The sequence below is a fragment of the Pavona decussata genome, unplaced genomic scaffold (assembly GCF_977016875.1).
Source record: "Pavona decussata unplaced genomic scaffold, jaPavDecu1.1 SCAFFOLD_302, whole genome shotgun sequence".
Lineage (NCBI taxonomy): Eukaryota > Metazoa > Cnidaria > Anthozoa > Scleractinia > Agariciidae > Pavona > Pavona decussata.
The window spans coordinates 1,769,979-1,785,000 of NW_028145698.1; the positions used below are offsets into that span (position 1 = coordinate 1,769,979).

Below are 15,022 nucleotides of genomic sequence, written 5' to 3' on the forward strand. Positions count from 1 at the left end.
TAGTAGCAGCAGCAGCAGCAGCAGCAGCAGCAGCAGTAGTAGTAGTAGTAGTAGTTTGTAGTAGTAGTAGTAGTAGTCTGTAGTTTTTCTTCCATTGTTAGTTTGTGTTTCGCGAAAGTGTTTTGAAGTTTCTAGTATTTTTGGTAGTTGCTGACAGTTTCTAACAGGGCTTGGCAGTAATGAAGAAAGGACTCGGAAAAGATGATCGTATTTTACGGAACGCGAGTGGCTTGTTTCCATTCATCCCTTGCCATGTTATCTTGAAGCTCTTCAGATTTGGTGTCCATTTTTGACTATCTTGATGCGACACTGAAACAACTTTATCAAAGTAGGCAGTATGTTCCTTACTTCGTCGTGTGAATTTTGTTCTTGGTACACAGAATGGATCGCGTATGCTAAATCTTGATACTACAGTTCTAAGGATATCTTGGCAATGGTAGCAAAAATTCGCCAAGGAGCAGAGCAAGACGCCAATATAGATTATGTTCACTTCCGGCATTTTAAGGTTTATAAAACTATTTTTAAAAATAGTTGTTATTAACGGCATATCTGCAAAAAAAACTGCAGAGATTAAAAATTCTTTTATACAAGCGGTATGTTTTAGCACTTGAACTGTTTTCTTTTTAGTCCGTTTATTGACAACTGAAAGCAAAGAAATTGAAGCGCAGTTGTAATCCGACTAGGATTTGTGCAATCAGCTTTTTAAGAACCAAGAATGATAGCTGTTTACATTACAAGATACGCTTATGTTTCGGTCGTCGAAGATTTAACCTGTGTCCCTTGTCAGATAACTTTGAACTGCTCGTGTATCAACCGGACTGAAAGAGATGAACGAATGCAAAGTTGGATCATCCGCTTAGAATTACGCTTACGCTATTCAAATCTTTGGAAAGAATATGGTGCACTATTCAGTTTTGTCTTTTTGGTTTAAATGCTAATTACCGGAAACGTTATATGCATGTGTTTTTATTTGTTTTCATTGTACTACTAACACATTTTCTCTTTCCTATAATTAACGGATAAAATATAATTTGCTTTAGCTTTTTTCGTAAAAAGGGTTATATTACTTACTGAAGATTGTTTACACGGCAGTCCTAGAGTGGCGCGTGACACATTGTTTAGGACACTAAGTGTCGTTATAATCCTTTGTGAGAAACCGAATTGATTGTTTAATGTGCCTAACATAGCACATAAGGTTTCATAGAAGGCAACGCTGTTAATTCGATATTTTTTCTTAAAATAAAACAAAGGAGAAAGATTTAATATATACAGTCTGAGTGCTTGCTTTATTTAGCTTTCAAAGTAACTGCGATTTAAAGAAGAGAACATCTTTGATTTGTACACAAAGACATCTTTAGTGGTAATCTTAGAACAAGCTCGTAAGTGGTATTTATATCATATAAAAGGGTGATAAGTGAAGCTGCATCAAAACATTACTTCATTGCCATTATGCGTTCTTATTGGGTTAAGTCATTTTTTTTTACTATAAGTACAGCTGGTTAATATAATTTATTGTGATTTTGGTTTTGAGTTTGAGTCAACCGAATATATCGAAATATACCTTGTTCTCTTTGATGAATCGTAATTACCTTGAATGAGATGTTCAACTTTACTAAAAAAAAAATATTGGGTCATTTTTGCATTCGACAAACGTCACTGTGACTTTCATATGGGTGTCTTCCCACCAACTCCGCTCCCCCACCTCCCCCTCAGGACAACCTTGTGTGCATTTATACCGTGATAAAGGGGCATTGTATCAGGAATATTTTGCTTTGTTACGACAAAGAACGTGATTGATTTCAAAGCAACAAAAAGAAAAATTATGAGCTATTTCCTGGAAGAATAAACGAATTTACCGTATTAGTTTTAGTCATAACACATATAGGGAATTATTCGGATATTGAACTTGCAGTTTATTTTCATCGTAGCCATCTGTACCATAAACAAGATGAATCATCGTGTAATCTTTGACACAACGCTAAGCCAATAGGCTTAGCGTTATGTCAAAGATTATGCCATATAATCAAAAAATATGCCATATAATTTAATTTTTCAGGGTCGTTTTCAGGGCTGGCCAATAGAATCCATACCCTCTTTTACACTTTGGAACAAAATGGTTAAAACATAAACCCATTTCAAACCTATCGTATACCAAAACGGCTCAATATCGCGAACTATACCCCTTAATTGGGATGGCACAAATTTATACCGATTATATAATGGATCACTTCCTCCGCTTCCCCTCTCCCAAGGAAGGAACGATACGATGGCTGATGTATACTAGCCAAATTAAAGATATACATTTGACTAGTTACACCACGAAGTAAAACGGCCATAGCCCTTATGCAACACACCAAACGGTACGACGGAACCGTGTTCCTTGGTGAATTTGAATGGTCATACTAAAAGATGCTGGAGTGAAATAAATCGAATTTTCCTCGAGGAGTGAAGTGAAAGATCGAGTAATCCGCTTCGTAACCCCAGTGACAAATTAAATAAGTGGGGCGGGGAAAACAAGCTTCTATCACCCACTGATAACATATAAGTCAGAGAATGGGTTTACAAAGACAATATTTCCTTTAGAAGAAGAAGACGGCAGCGTTTTATTAGTGAATATTCTCACAAAACGATTAAAAAACAAACGATAGAAACCATTAGCCGAGGATCTCAAAGAAAACCTTTAGTTATCAGTTTTAAGAAAGGAAAGCTATTCAAAACCACTACGTAAACATACGCCTTATTTTGCGCTAGTTGAGATAGTACAATTGTAACAGGACTCCCAGCGCAATTGCAATCCCATTACTAGCCAATAAGGTCCAATAAGATTCGACAATTATGTAAAATATATGATAGTTACAGCCATACCGACTTTGTGGTTAAAGTACAGTTGCTATTTCTACAACGCCGTGTGAACAGCGCTAGCTAATAGAAGTAAAAAAAAAGATAGATAATTATTCAGGAAGTGAGTTGTAGAGCATCGGCTCATTATTATTATCAAAGCGTTTTTCTATTGAGTGTTGAAAGCAATTTTGCGTTTTCTTTGGTTTTGCGTTACTACGTTCTGTGATTGGGTCACAAAACTCGCGCCACTTTCTCAACCACTGGCAATCCAAACACTGAAAAACCAACCGTGTTTTTACCGCACCCGTCTTCCCGCCCTTGGCGCTTGGCGACAGTTACATGTATTTGCTTTTAATTCTGATTGCCTCGTTGTGCGTTTACATCTGTTACGATTGGCCAGAGAAATAACTTTGGTTTTACGACAATCAATTGTAAACCGCTCTATTATTATTATTATTATTATTATTATTATTATTATTATTATTATTATTATTATTATCATCATCATCATCATCATCATCATCATCATCATCATCATCATCATCATCATCATTATTATTATTATTATTATTATTATTGGAGAGCCTAGTAAAAAAGACAATTTAAATGGTTTCGAACATGATGTAGATGTTTTATTGCTATTGTTCGTGGCCGTTTGAATAGAACGATAGCTTTTGGTAGTGTAATAAAATCCAAACTATAGAGAAATAATAATAAAAATCAAGAGCACAAAGTGATCTGATGCAACATTTAGTAATAAATATATTTTTCTTTTTTTTTTTTGTTAATTTGTTTGTATCGGTACCCAGCTGCAGTGAAGTGGAAGCAACAACATACGATGTGTCTAACATAACAAAGCACCAAGCTGCAAGATGCTTGACCTCAAATTGAGAGACTCGTTGCGGGTTGGGAGCAGTTTGATGATCATCTCGAGGAACAGATAACCAATGCGTTCTTGATCTTACGTTATTATTTAACACGATACTTTTCAACATGAGCGGCCAAACAAGTAAAGTAATTATGACTCTCAGAGAGGTCTATTCCTATCGTAGGCTTTAAATTATTGTTCCAGTTACACGCAAATGAAAACTACAGCGATATTAAATACCATCTGCATTATCTCCTACAATACTCATTCCGTTATTCCACTATAAAAAATAAATAATGTTATGCAATTGATAAAACTGAAATCCTCTAAAAAAAACTAGACAAAACAGCGAAGTCTGTTGCGACTGCAACGGAGCGATCTTGTTTAGTTCAATGATAGACGCGACTAGACATAAGACTGATCCTCTTTAAGACCTTTTCGAACATCTGATATGCCGTTATCAAAAAGACGATCAAGAATCCAATTGGATAGTGGTCTAGTCGTCTGTCATTTCTATGTCATGAGATGGTATAAATTGTCCAACGCTTGAGAGTCACCCCCCTGGGGAAAAACGCTAGGCGGACTCTAGAAATGTTCTCGATTAAAAAAAACCGATGATAAGTTGTCAAGTACAATCATGGCTCGGTAGACCTAGAGTAGTCCCACGGATAACACAAGACCAGGCGAAAATGGTCTCGCGCAAGGAGAATATGACTCCGTAGGTACCCCCAAACAAATTTACGAGGAAAATTCTCCTGTCTTTCCTCTTTAGTCGTATATGTACAGATCCACTCAGCCTAAAGCACGTGCGTGCGTGAAATCCCCCTTCTCCATGAGGAGACTCAACGCACACGGCAATAAAGTTTTCTCTTCTCCAGCGTTTCAGAACTGGCAGACCAGACGCGTTCGTTTCACAAAATGCAGCAATTTGAAGGAATGATTATTAAAACAGGTTTTGTTCTCGCGCCTTTTGGATACGAGATCACTACAGCCAATGAAGCGCGAGCGGCATAATCTTCCTATAGCCAACCCGGTGCTTAGCGCCAAGATGGCTTCCTGCTTTCTCTCTCTTTCCTTTTTTCGCAAATGCTTTCTGCTTTCTCATATCCAACGCGCGAAAGTCTTGGAATAAAATATAAGATGCACATTAGTCATATGTTAGTTTACACAAAATTGCAGTTTTGTTCACTGTTTACATTACGCTTTAAAAACGGAAACAGGTGCGTACGGCAGGGATGTTTTATTTACTGCGTCTCTGACACAAAGTAAAAGGTATAAATGTTTCTCAAAAATATTTTCCATTTTGTCTACATACTTTGCCAACACGTGCAGTCTGTTTCTTTTTGTCAGGTGCAAGCAAATGTTGTTGTCAGCGATTGGTTTCAGTTTGTAATCCATATTCATGACTAACTTGACACGTAACTCTCAGACTTGTAAGAAATCCGTTGTAAAGAGCGATTTTACGGTCCTCTTCAACGACGAAGAATGGCGAAATGGGAAGGCGTTTTGATAAAGCATAGAAAGAAGTACACGCAAAAGGTGAGTCCTATTTTACAAAGATTACTTAAGGTTTGTGTGGACGCTACAAACAAACCATGGACATGTTGCCCACTTAACACGTGCGTTGGCTCACTGGCGCCGGCTGCTTGTTGAAAACGTCAATTTAAACTCCTTGACTACTCAAAATGGATTAAGTCTTAGTCTCGTTCTTAGAAGTACCCTTAAAGTTACTTTGAAAGTTTAAAGATACTGACTGTTCCGCTTTGTACAAAATTTTTCCGAGGCAATATTTTTAACAGCCCCACACATTAATTATGCATATACTTTGCGACACAAAATGTAGTCACGTTTGTCGTTTTTTGAATAGGCTTAGTGTGACAGTGGCGCATGTATAATTAATGTAACGAGCTGTGCGGAAATCTTTCCTCTTACCGCCCTTTGCCAAGTGGATGTCTCAGTTAAAAATTGATATTTTCACAATCTGAAGCGTGGCTTGAATTTTTAGGTTTTCAGAATTACTGACATGACAATTTGCATTTTCAGACGCCCTAATTCAGTAAATTGGAAGTAAAAATGTGAATGCAGAAACCGAAAGAACAAACTGGGATTACTTCAAAGGTAAGAACTTTGCGTCATCATGCAATCAAACCGCGGTGGTTTACCTTCAGGCCCGAGATCAGCAAGAAAATTCTCCTGGTCGTTCTCCATATTTTTTCGTCTTTCATTAGTTAAGAGACAGTTCAATCCTCAAACAAGTCTGTTTGAGGATTAAGACATTTTTTTCTTGTTCACTACATTTATTCTCCTAGCCTGCACGTTGGGTTTAGTGATCATGTAAAAAGGACAAATCCTTGGCAGAAAAAGTACCCCTTTCGCATACCTTTCATTGGGAAATAGTACCCCTTTCACAAACCTATTTAAGAACAGTGCATCCCCTTTTTATCCCTTAGAATAAAGACCCTTTTAAATAACTAAATGGCAGATTTCACTACCCTTTCATATACTTCGACTCGTGAAATCCCTACACTTTCACACACCTGAAGCGTGAAAAAGGTTCCCCTTTCGGGCGAAGCCTCCCAGTATAAGCCATTATAGGGAGAACCCTCGGGTTAATTAACCAGTCAAATTATGCTGCCCAATCAACGGCAGTTTCACAGTAACTGTGTTCGGGGGTAATAATCTTCTTTTTCATTGCTCGTTGCTTCCAAATAATTCACTAAATAATAAGAAGATTGTTTTCTAAAAATTATAGTAAAAAAATCTTTAAAGTTGGTCAATTCTACGCTGAGCAATAATTTTAGAGACTTCGCTTGTGAATCAATTTACGCTTAAACTTTAACCAGCACCACAGGAGTTTAGGAGAGAGTCTTTTTGAGACTAAAAATCTTATTTTCAATTACTCATTACTTCCTAATAATTGGCTAAATGATTAAACCATGGTTTCGGGAAGAATATAGTGAAATAATATTTTAATTTTGGTCAATTCTACGTTCAGAAATAGTTTTCGGAATTTGCACGTCAGTTAATTCAGCCGTTACTAATTTAACCCGCACACTGAACTGCACTTTATGAGTAAGTGTCTTCAGGAGTAAAAATCTTGGTGTTTATTTCTGGTTGCTTACAAATTCTTCTGTAAATGGTTAGAAGATCCTTTTCTCGATATGATAGTAAACAATCTTTTAATTTTATCAAATCTATGCCCAGAAAAAATTTTAGCGAGTATTTCAATAAATTAATTTACGCGTAGAATGGAACCCGCGCAGTAACTGGAAATCCAATACTTCGTATCTTGCACAATTTATATCTTCAATCTCATTTCTACTAGCTTTCCACTATATTTGCTTAATGACAGAAGTATTTTTGACTGAATATTATAGTGAAATAATATTTAATTTGGTCAATTCTACGTTGAGAAATAGTTTTCCGAGTTTGCCGGTCAGTTAATTCAGCTGTCATTAATTTTATCTGCATACTGAACGTAACAGTAACTCTTTTCCGGAGTAAAAATCTTCGTTTTTATTGATTGATGCTTACAAATAATTCTCAAAATGACAAGAATATTCTTCTCTGAATATGATAGTGCAAGAAGTTTTTAATTTGGTCGAATCCTCGCTAAGAATTATTTTTAGGGAGTATCTCAATAAATTCATTTACGCGTAAGATAGAACACTCGTTGTAAGCGGAAATTCAATACTTCATATCTTCGATTAATTATATCTTCATGTCTGTTTTTTCTAGCTTCTAAGTAATGCAAAGAAATGATTAGAGGATCTCTCTCTCAACATTGTAGCGAAAAAATCTTTTCATTTGGGTAATTCTACACTGAGAAATAGCTTTTATAAGTTTGTCTGTCAATTAAGCCGTGAAATTTTTGTTTCTCAGTGAACGGCACTTCACAGTAACTGTGTCTTCGAGAGTAAAACCCTTCTTTTTATTGCTCGTTGCTTGCAAATAACTCGCTAAATGATCAGAGGATTGTTTTATAAAGATGACAGAGAAAGAAACGTTTAATTTGGTCAATTCTACGTTGAGAAATAGTGTTCTGAGTTTGCCAGTCAGTTAATTCAGCCGTCATTAATTTCATCCGCAAACCGAACGGCACTTGAGTATTAACTCTCTTACGGAGTGAAAATCTTCGTTGTTGTTGCTTAATGCTTACAAATAAATCTCAAAATGATAAGAACATCCCTTTCTGAATATGATAGTGAAAGAAATATTTAATTTAGTCAAATCCCCGCTGAGAAATAATTTTAGGGAGTATCTCAATAAATTCATTTACGCCTAAAATAGAAAACGCGTAGTTAGCGGAAATTGAATACTTCATATCTTTCACAAGTTATATCTTTATGTCTGTTCTTTATAGCTTCTAAATAATTCACCGAATAATTAGACGATCTCTCTCTCAACATTATCGCGAAAAAATCTTTTCATTTGGGTAATTCTACACTGAGAAATAGCTTTTAAAAGTTTGTCGGTCAATTAATTGAGCCGTGAAATTTATGCTGCTTAGTGAACGGCACTTCACAGTAACTGTGTCCTCGAGAGTAAAAATCTTCTTTCTATTGCTCGTTGCTTGCAAATAACTCGCTTAATAATAAGAGGATCGTCTTATATTTGGTCAATTCTACGGTGAGAGAAAGGTTTCTTTTTAAATGTGGTAGGCAATTAATTAAACAGTGAAATTAAGCTGCATAATCAACGGCACTTTCACAGTAAGTGTGTTCGAAGTAAAAATCTTCTTTTACATTGCTCTTTGCTCCCAAATAATTCGCTAAATAATTAGAGTTTTTTTGCTGAAAATTATAGTGAAAGAATCTTTTAATTTGGTCAATACTACGCTGAGCAATAATTTTAGAGACTTGCCGCGTAAATTAATTTGCGCTTAAACTTTAACCAGGACAGTCAACAGGAGTTTAGCTGTGAGTATCTTTGAGACTAAAAATCTTCTTTTGTATTGCTCATTGCTTCAAAATAATTAGCTAAATGATTAGACAATGGTTTCCTGGAGAATATAGTAAAAGAATATTTTTATTTGGTCAATTCTACGTTCAGAAATAGTTTTCCGAATTTGCACGTCAATTAATTCACCCGTCGCCAATTTAACCTGCTCACTGAACTGCACAGCTTTAAGAGAAGGAGTCTTCAGGAGAAAAACCTGTTTTTTTTATTTCTGGTTGCTTACAAATTTTTCGGAAAAAGATTAGAAGATCCTTTTCTTGATATGATAGGGAAACAATACTTTTAACTTTATCAAATTTACGCTAAAAAATTGTTTAGCAAATATCTCAATAAATTTATTTACGCGTAGAATGGAACCCGCGCAGTGACCGGAAATACTTCATATCTTGCACAATTTATATGTTCAATTTCATTTCTACTAGCTTCCCGCTAATTCGCTTAATGATAGCAGTAATCTTGCCTGAAGATTATAGTGAAACAATATTTTAATTTGGTCAATTCTACGTTGCGAAACAGTTTCCGAGTTTGCCAGTCAGTTAATTCAGCCGTCCTTTTATTCATTCGCAAACTTAAAGGCACTTGAACAGTAACTCTCTTACGGAGTGAAAATCTTGGTTTTTGTTGCTCGATGCTTACAAATAAATCTGAAAATGATAAGAACATCCTTTTCTGAATGTGCTAGTGAAAGAAATTTTTAATTTAGTCAAATCCTCGCAAAGAAATAATTTTAGGGAGTATCTCAATAAATTCATTTACGCGTAAAATAGAACACGCGTAGTAAGCGGAAATTCAATACTTCATATCTTCCACAATGTATATCTTCATGTCTGTTTCTTCTAGCTTCTAAATAATTCACTTAATGATTAGAGGATCTCTATCTCAAAACATTATGGTGAAAGAATCTTTTAATTTGCTTGATTCTACACTGAGCAATAGTTTTTATAAGTTTGTCGGTCAATTAATTGAGCCGTGAAATTTATGTTGCTCAGTGAACCGCAATTCACAGTAACTGTGTCTTCTTGAGTAAAAAGCTTCTTTTTTTATTTCTCGTTGCTTCAAAATAATTCGCTACATGATCAGAGGATCGCTTTACGAAGATTACAGTCAAAGAAACTTTTCATTTGGTAAATCTACAGTGAGAGAAAGGTTTTTAAACAAAATTAACTAGGCAATTAATTAACCTGTGAAAGTATGCTGTACAATCAACGGCACTTTCACAGTAAGTGTGTTTTGGAGTAAAATTCTTTTTTTTCATTGCTCGTTGCTACCAAACAATTCGCTAAACGATTAAAGGATTATTTTTTGGAAATTATAATGAAAGAATCTTTTTATTTGTTCTATTCTACGCTGAGCAATAATTTTGGAGACTTCACTTGTGAATTAACTTATACACTTAAACTTTAACCATCACAGTAAACAAGAGTTCAGTTACCAGTGAATCTCTTTAAGACTAAAAATATTCTTTTTTATAGCTCATTGCTTCCAAATAATTAGCCAAATAACTAGACAATGGTTTCCTGAAGAATAAAGTAAAATGATATTTTAATTTTGCTAATTCCACGTCCAGAAATAGTTTTCCGAATTTGCACGTCAGTTAATTGAGCCGTCACCAATTTAACCCGCGCACCGAACTGCACTTAAAGAGTAAGTGTCTTTAGGAGTAAAAATATTGGTGTTTATTTCGGGTTGCTTACAAATTCTTCGGAAAATGGTTAGAAGATCCTTTTCTCGATATGATAGCAAAAAAGCTTTTAATTTTATCAAATCTATGCTAAGAAAAAATTTTAGGGAGTATCTCAATAAATTAATTTACGCGTAGAATGGAACCCGCGCAGTAGCCGGAAATTCAATACTTCGTATCTTGCACAATTTATATCTTCAATCTCATTTCTACTAGCTTTCCGCTAATTCGTTTAATAACAGTAGTATTCTTGGCTGAAGATTATAGTGCAAGAATATTTTAATTTGGTCAATTCTACGTTGAGAAATAGTTTTCCGAGTTTGCCGGTCAGTTAATTCAGCCGTCATTAATTTTATCCTCATACTGAACGTAACAGTAACTCTTTTCCGGAGTAAAAATCTTCGTTTCTATTGATCGATGCTTACAAATAATTCTCAAAATGACAAGAATATCCTTTTCTAAATATGATAGTGCAAGAAGTTTAGATTTGGTCGAATCCTCGCTAAGAAATATTTTTAGGGAGTATCTCAAAAAATTCATTTACCCGTAAGATAGAGCACTCGTTGTAAGCGGAAATTAAATATTTCATATCTTCGATTATTTATATCTTCTTGTCCGTTTTTTCTAGCTTCTAAGTAATTCACAGAAATGATTATAGGATCTCTCTCTCAACATTGTAGCGAAAAAATCTTTTCATTTGGGTAGTTCTACACTGAGAAATAGCTTTTATAAGTTTGTCTGTAAATTAATTAAGCCGTGAAATTTTTGTTTCTCGGTGAACGGCACTTCACAGTAACTGTGTCTTCGAGAGTAAAAATATTCTTTTTATTGCTCGCTGCTTGCAAATAACTCGCTAAATAGTCAGAGGATTGTTTTATAAAGATGACAGAGAAAGAAACGTTTAATTTGGTCAATTCTACGTTGAGAAATAGTGTTCTGAGTTTGCCAGTCAGTTAATTCAGCCGTCATTAATTTCATCCGCAAACTGAACGGCACTTGAACAGTAACTCTCTTACGGAGTGAAAATCTTCGTTGTTGTTGCTCGATGCTTACAAATAAATCTGAAAATGATAAGAACATCCCTTTCTGAATACGATAGTGAAATAATTTTAAAATAATTTTAGGGAGTATCTCAATAAATTCATTTACGCGTAAAATAGAACACGCGTAGTAAGCGGAAATTCAATACTTTATATCTTCCACAATTTATATCTTCATGTCTATTTTTATAGCTTCTAAATAATTCACCGAATAACTTGACGATCTCTGTCTCAACATTATCGTGAAAAAATCTTTTAATTTGGTTGATTCTGCACTGAGAAATAGTTTTTATAAGTTTTGTCGGTCAATTAATTGAGCCGTGAAATTTATGTTGCTCCGTGAACCGCACTTCACAGTAACTGTGTCTTCGAGAGTAAAAATCTTTTTTTTTATTGCTCGTTGCTTTCAAATAATTCGCTAAATGATTAGACGATCGTTTTACGAAGATTACAGTAAAAGAAACTTTTAATTTGGTCAATTCTACAGTGAGAGAAAGGGTTTTTTTTTTTTTTTTTTTTGAAAAAAATTAGCTAGGCAATTAATTAACCAGCGAAATTAAGCTGTACAATCAACGGCACTTTCCAATAAGTGTGTTTGGGAGTAAAACTCTTCTTTTTCATTGCTCGTTGCTACCAAGTAATTCGCTAAATGATTAGAGGATTATTTTCTGAAAATGATAATGAAGTTATCTTTTTATTTGGTCTATTCTACGCTGAGCAATAATTTTGGAGACTTCGCTTGTGAATTAATTTACGCTTAAACTTTAACCATCACAGTAAACAGGAGTTTACCAGTGAGTCTCTTTGAGACTAAAAATATTCTTTTTTTTATTGCTCATTGCTGCCAAATAGTTAGCCAAATAATTAGACAATGGTTTCCTGAAGAATATAGTAAAATAATATTTTAATTTTGTCAATTCTACGTTCAGAAACAGTTTTCCGAATTTGCTCGTCAGTTAATTCAGCCCTCACTAATTTAACCCGCAAACTGAACTGCACTTTAAGAGTAAGTGTCTTCAGGAGGAAAAATATTGCTGTTTTTTTCTGGTTGCTTACAAATTCTACGGATAATGGTTAGATGATCCTTTTATTCGATATGATAGTAAACAATCTTTTTACTTTATCAAATCTATACTAAGAAAAAATTTTAGCGAGTTTCTCAATAAATTATTTTACGCGTAGAATGGAACCCGCTCAGTAACCGAAAATTCAATACTTCATATCTTGCACAATTTATATCTTTAATTTTGTTTCTACTAGCTTCACGCTATTTTCCTTAGTGATAGCAGTAGTCTTGGATGAAGATTTTAGTTAAAGAATATTTTAATTTGGTCAATTCTACGTTGAGAAATAGTTTTCCGAGTTTGCCGGTCATTAATTTCATCCGCAAACTGTCGGCACTTAAACAGTAACTCCCTTCCGGAGTCAAAATCTTCGTCTTCATTGCTCGATGATTACAAATAATTCTCTCTACCATAAGAGCATCTTTTTCTAAATATGATAGTGAAAGAAGTTTTTAATTTGGTCAAATCCTTGCTGAGAAATAATTTTAGGTAGTATCTCAATATATTCATTTCCTCGTAAAATAGAACCCGCTTAGTAATTGGAAAATCAATACTTCATATCTTCCATAATTTATATCGTCATGTCTGTTTTTTCTAGCTTCTAAATAATTCACTGAATGATTAGAAGATCTTTCTCTCAACATCATAGCGAAAAAATCTTTTAATTTAGTTTATTCTACGCTGAGAAATAGTTTTTTATAAGTTTGTCGGTCAATTAATTGAGCCGTGTCTTTGAGAGTAAAAATATTATTTTTTATTGCACTTTTCTTCATAATCATTCGCTAAATGATTAGAGGATCGCTTTTTAAAGAGTATTGTGAAAGAAACTTTGAATTTGGTCAATTGTTCGCTGAGAAAATGGTTATAATTGAAATTTGCTAGGCAATTAATTAACCAGTGAAATTAGGCTGCGCAATCAACGGCACTTTCACAGTAAGTGTGTTCGGGAGTAGAAATATTATTTTTTATTGTTCGCTGCTTCCAAATAAGTCGCTAAATGATTAGAGGGTTGTTTTCTGAAAAATATCCCGAAAAATCATTTAATTTGGTCAATTCGACGCTGAGCAATAATTTTGGAGACTTCACTTTTGAATACATTTACGCTTAAACTCTTCTTCTTTGAGGAACATATCTAGTCGTTGGGGAACAAAAAGCCAAGTCACTGTCTTACCGGCACAAGTCGAGCATTCATCACCTATGGATAATATTAGTGTCATCACGTGCTGATGTCTTGTTCTGATGTAGTGTAACGATTTTAAAATAACTCTAAGACAAAGTCACGTCTTTATTAAAAAAATAACTTAATTTTATTGCAAGTTGTATTATTATGTTTAAGAATGAAAGGATGTAAATGTGGTTTTAAAATTAGCCAACAACAATAATTTTTGAGGTAGCCTTTTCCTTTTAATCTCCTGTTTAACTACTAGAAGGTTTGTCTCCAGACAGTAGCTTTCTGTGATTCATCCATTCATTGAATATGCTGGGGGAGCTGTTTAATATCTTTACAAGGAGAAACTAAAAACAAGGAAACATTGAAAAAGTTAGTGACAAATATAAAACGTGATTATTTTAAAATATAATGAACAGGAGAAGCGAAGATGAGAGAACAATGAAACCCTGTGGCTGTCCATCAATAGCTTCTTTTGTATGATAAGAGAACAAGACGCACGTTCAACGGTTTGTAGAAAACACAAGCAAATTAAATAAAGAACGTCAATAAGACACCAGAGAAGAACGTCCGAAATATTTTAAGGCTACTTTTCCAAACCAAAATGGAGACGTTCAAGAGAAAATGGAATACAGTGGTTGTTCTCCCCGGAAAAATTCTAGCATTTGAGAAGGTGATAGGGAGATTGGATTAAAGCTTTTAAGAAAGAATAATGAAAACAAACAAACAAACAAAACGAAAAAAAAGCTCGTGTTATTTATTAGTTTTACAGATATTACCGCTGACCTTCAAAGCCCTCATCATCGTCAATGAGCACAGTTCGTAGACCGGGAGAGACTGGACAACAAGGCAAAGCTTGGCCTGGAACGAATACGAAGAACAAGTTTGATTACGATCGATTTCGTGCACAATTCGTCGGCGTCTGTGTCTGCAAACTTGGTTTTGCAAGACAATACGTGGGTTGCGAAAAGGTTACACAAAAGAAGAATAGTATACGGGATTGATAGGTAGAAATTTTGTGGATTTCGAAAATAAAAAGAAGAACGTTTGATATGGAATAATTCAATAATAATTCAATGATCAGAAATCGGTGTTTTGTGTGTGAACAAAAGCCCTATTCGAAATGTTTTTGCTGCCTGCACAAGAGCTATCCGGTATAGTGTACACATAGCCTTAAGAACGATAGTTTCAATCCACCGTACGGTAAAAAAACATGGCGGCTGTACATTTTACCACAATACCTTGGGAGCTTCAGACAGTCTGTAGACACACTGGAAGCCATATTCTTTGCGGAATTCGTCCCTGGACTAACAACATTGTGTTTGCTAGTTTTAAAGTTTTTAGAACTTCTCTGTGCGTTTAGGGTTTTCGAACGCTAAGAATTATGGGTAGGTGTACCGG

General features: G+C 34.8%; 2 protein-coding genes and 2 pseudogenes across 4 annotated transcripts in view; 3 read left to right on the top strand and 1 right to left on the bottom strand.

Moving 5' to 3' along the window:
* LOC146454419 (uncharacterized) overlaps nucleotides 1–1,267 on the top strand; it is a 241,301-nt gene extending 240,034 nt beyond the window's left edge. For both annotated transcript variants that reach the window (XM_085095546.1, XM_085095545.1), the window contains exon 25: nucleotides 55–1,267. The gene's annotated coding sequence lies outside the window, so the exon portion shown is untranslated. The remainder of the gene's footprint in view (nucleotides 1–54) is intronic.
* Nucleotides 1–15,022, top strand: part of LOC146454426 (uncharacterized) — a 328,274-nt gene that overhangs the window by 81,872 nt on the left and 231,380 nt on the right. The gene's annotated exons all lie outside the window — the stretch shown is intronic.
* LOC146454428 (uncharacterized) overlaps nucleotides 1–15,022 on the bottom strand; it is a 205,343-nt pseudogene that overhangs the window by 52,848 nt on the left and 137,473 nt on the right. The window lies entirely within an intron of this gene.
* The window catches only part of LOC146454431 (uncharacterized), a 4,016-nt pseudogene continuing 3,999 nt past the window's right edge, over nucleotides 15,006–15,022 (top strand).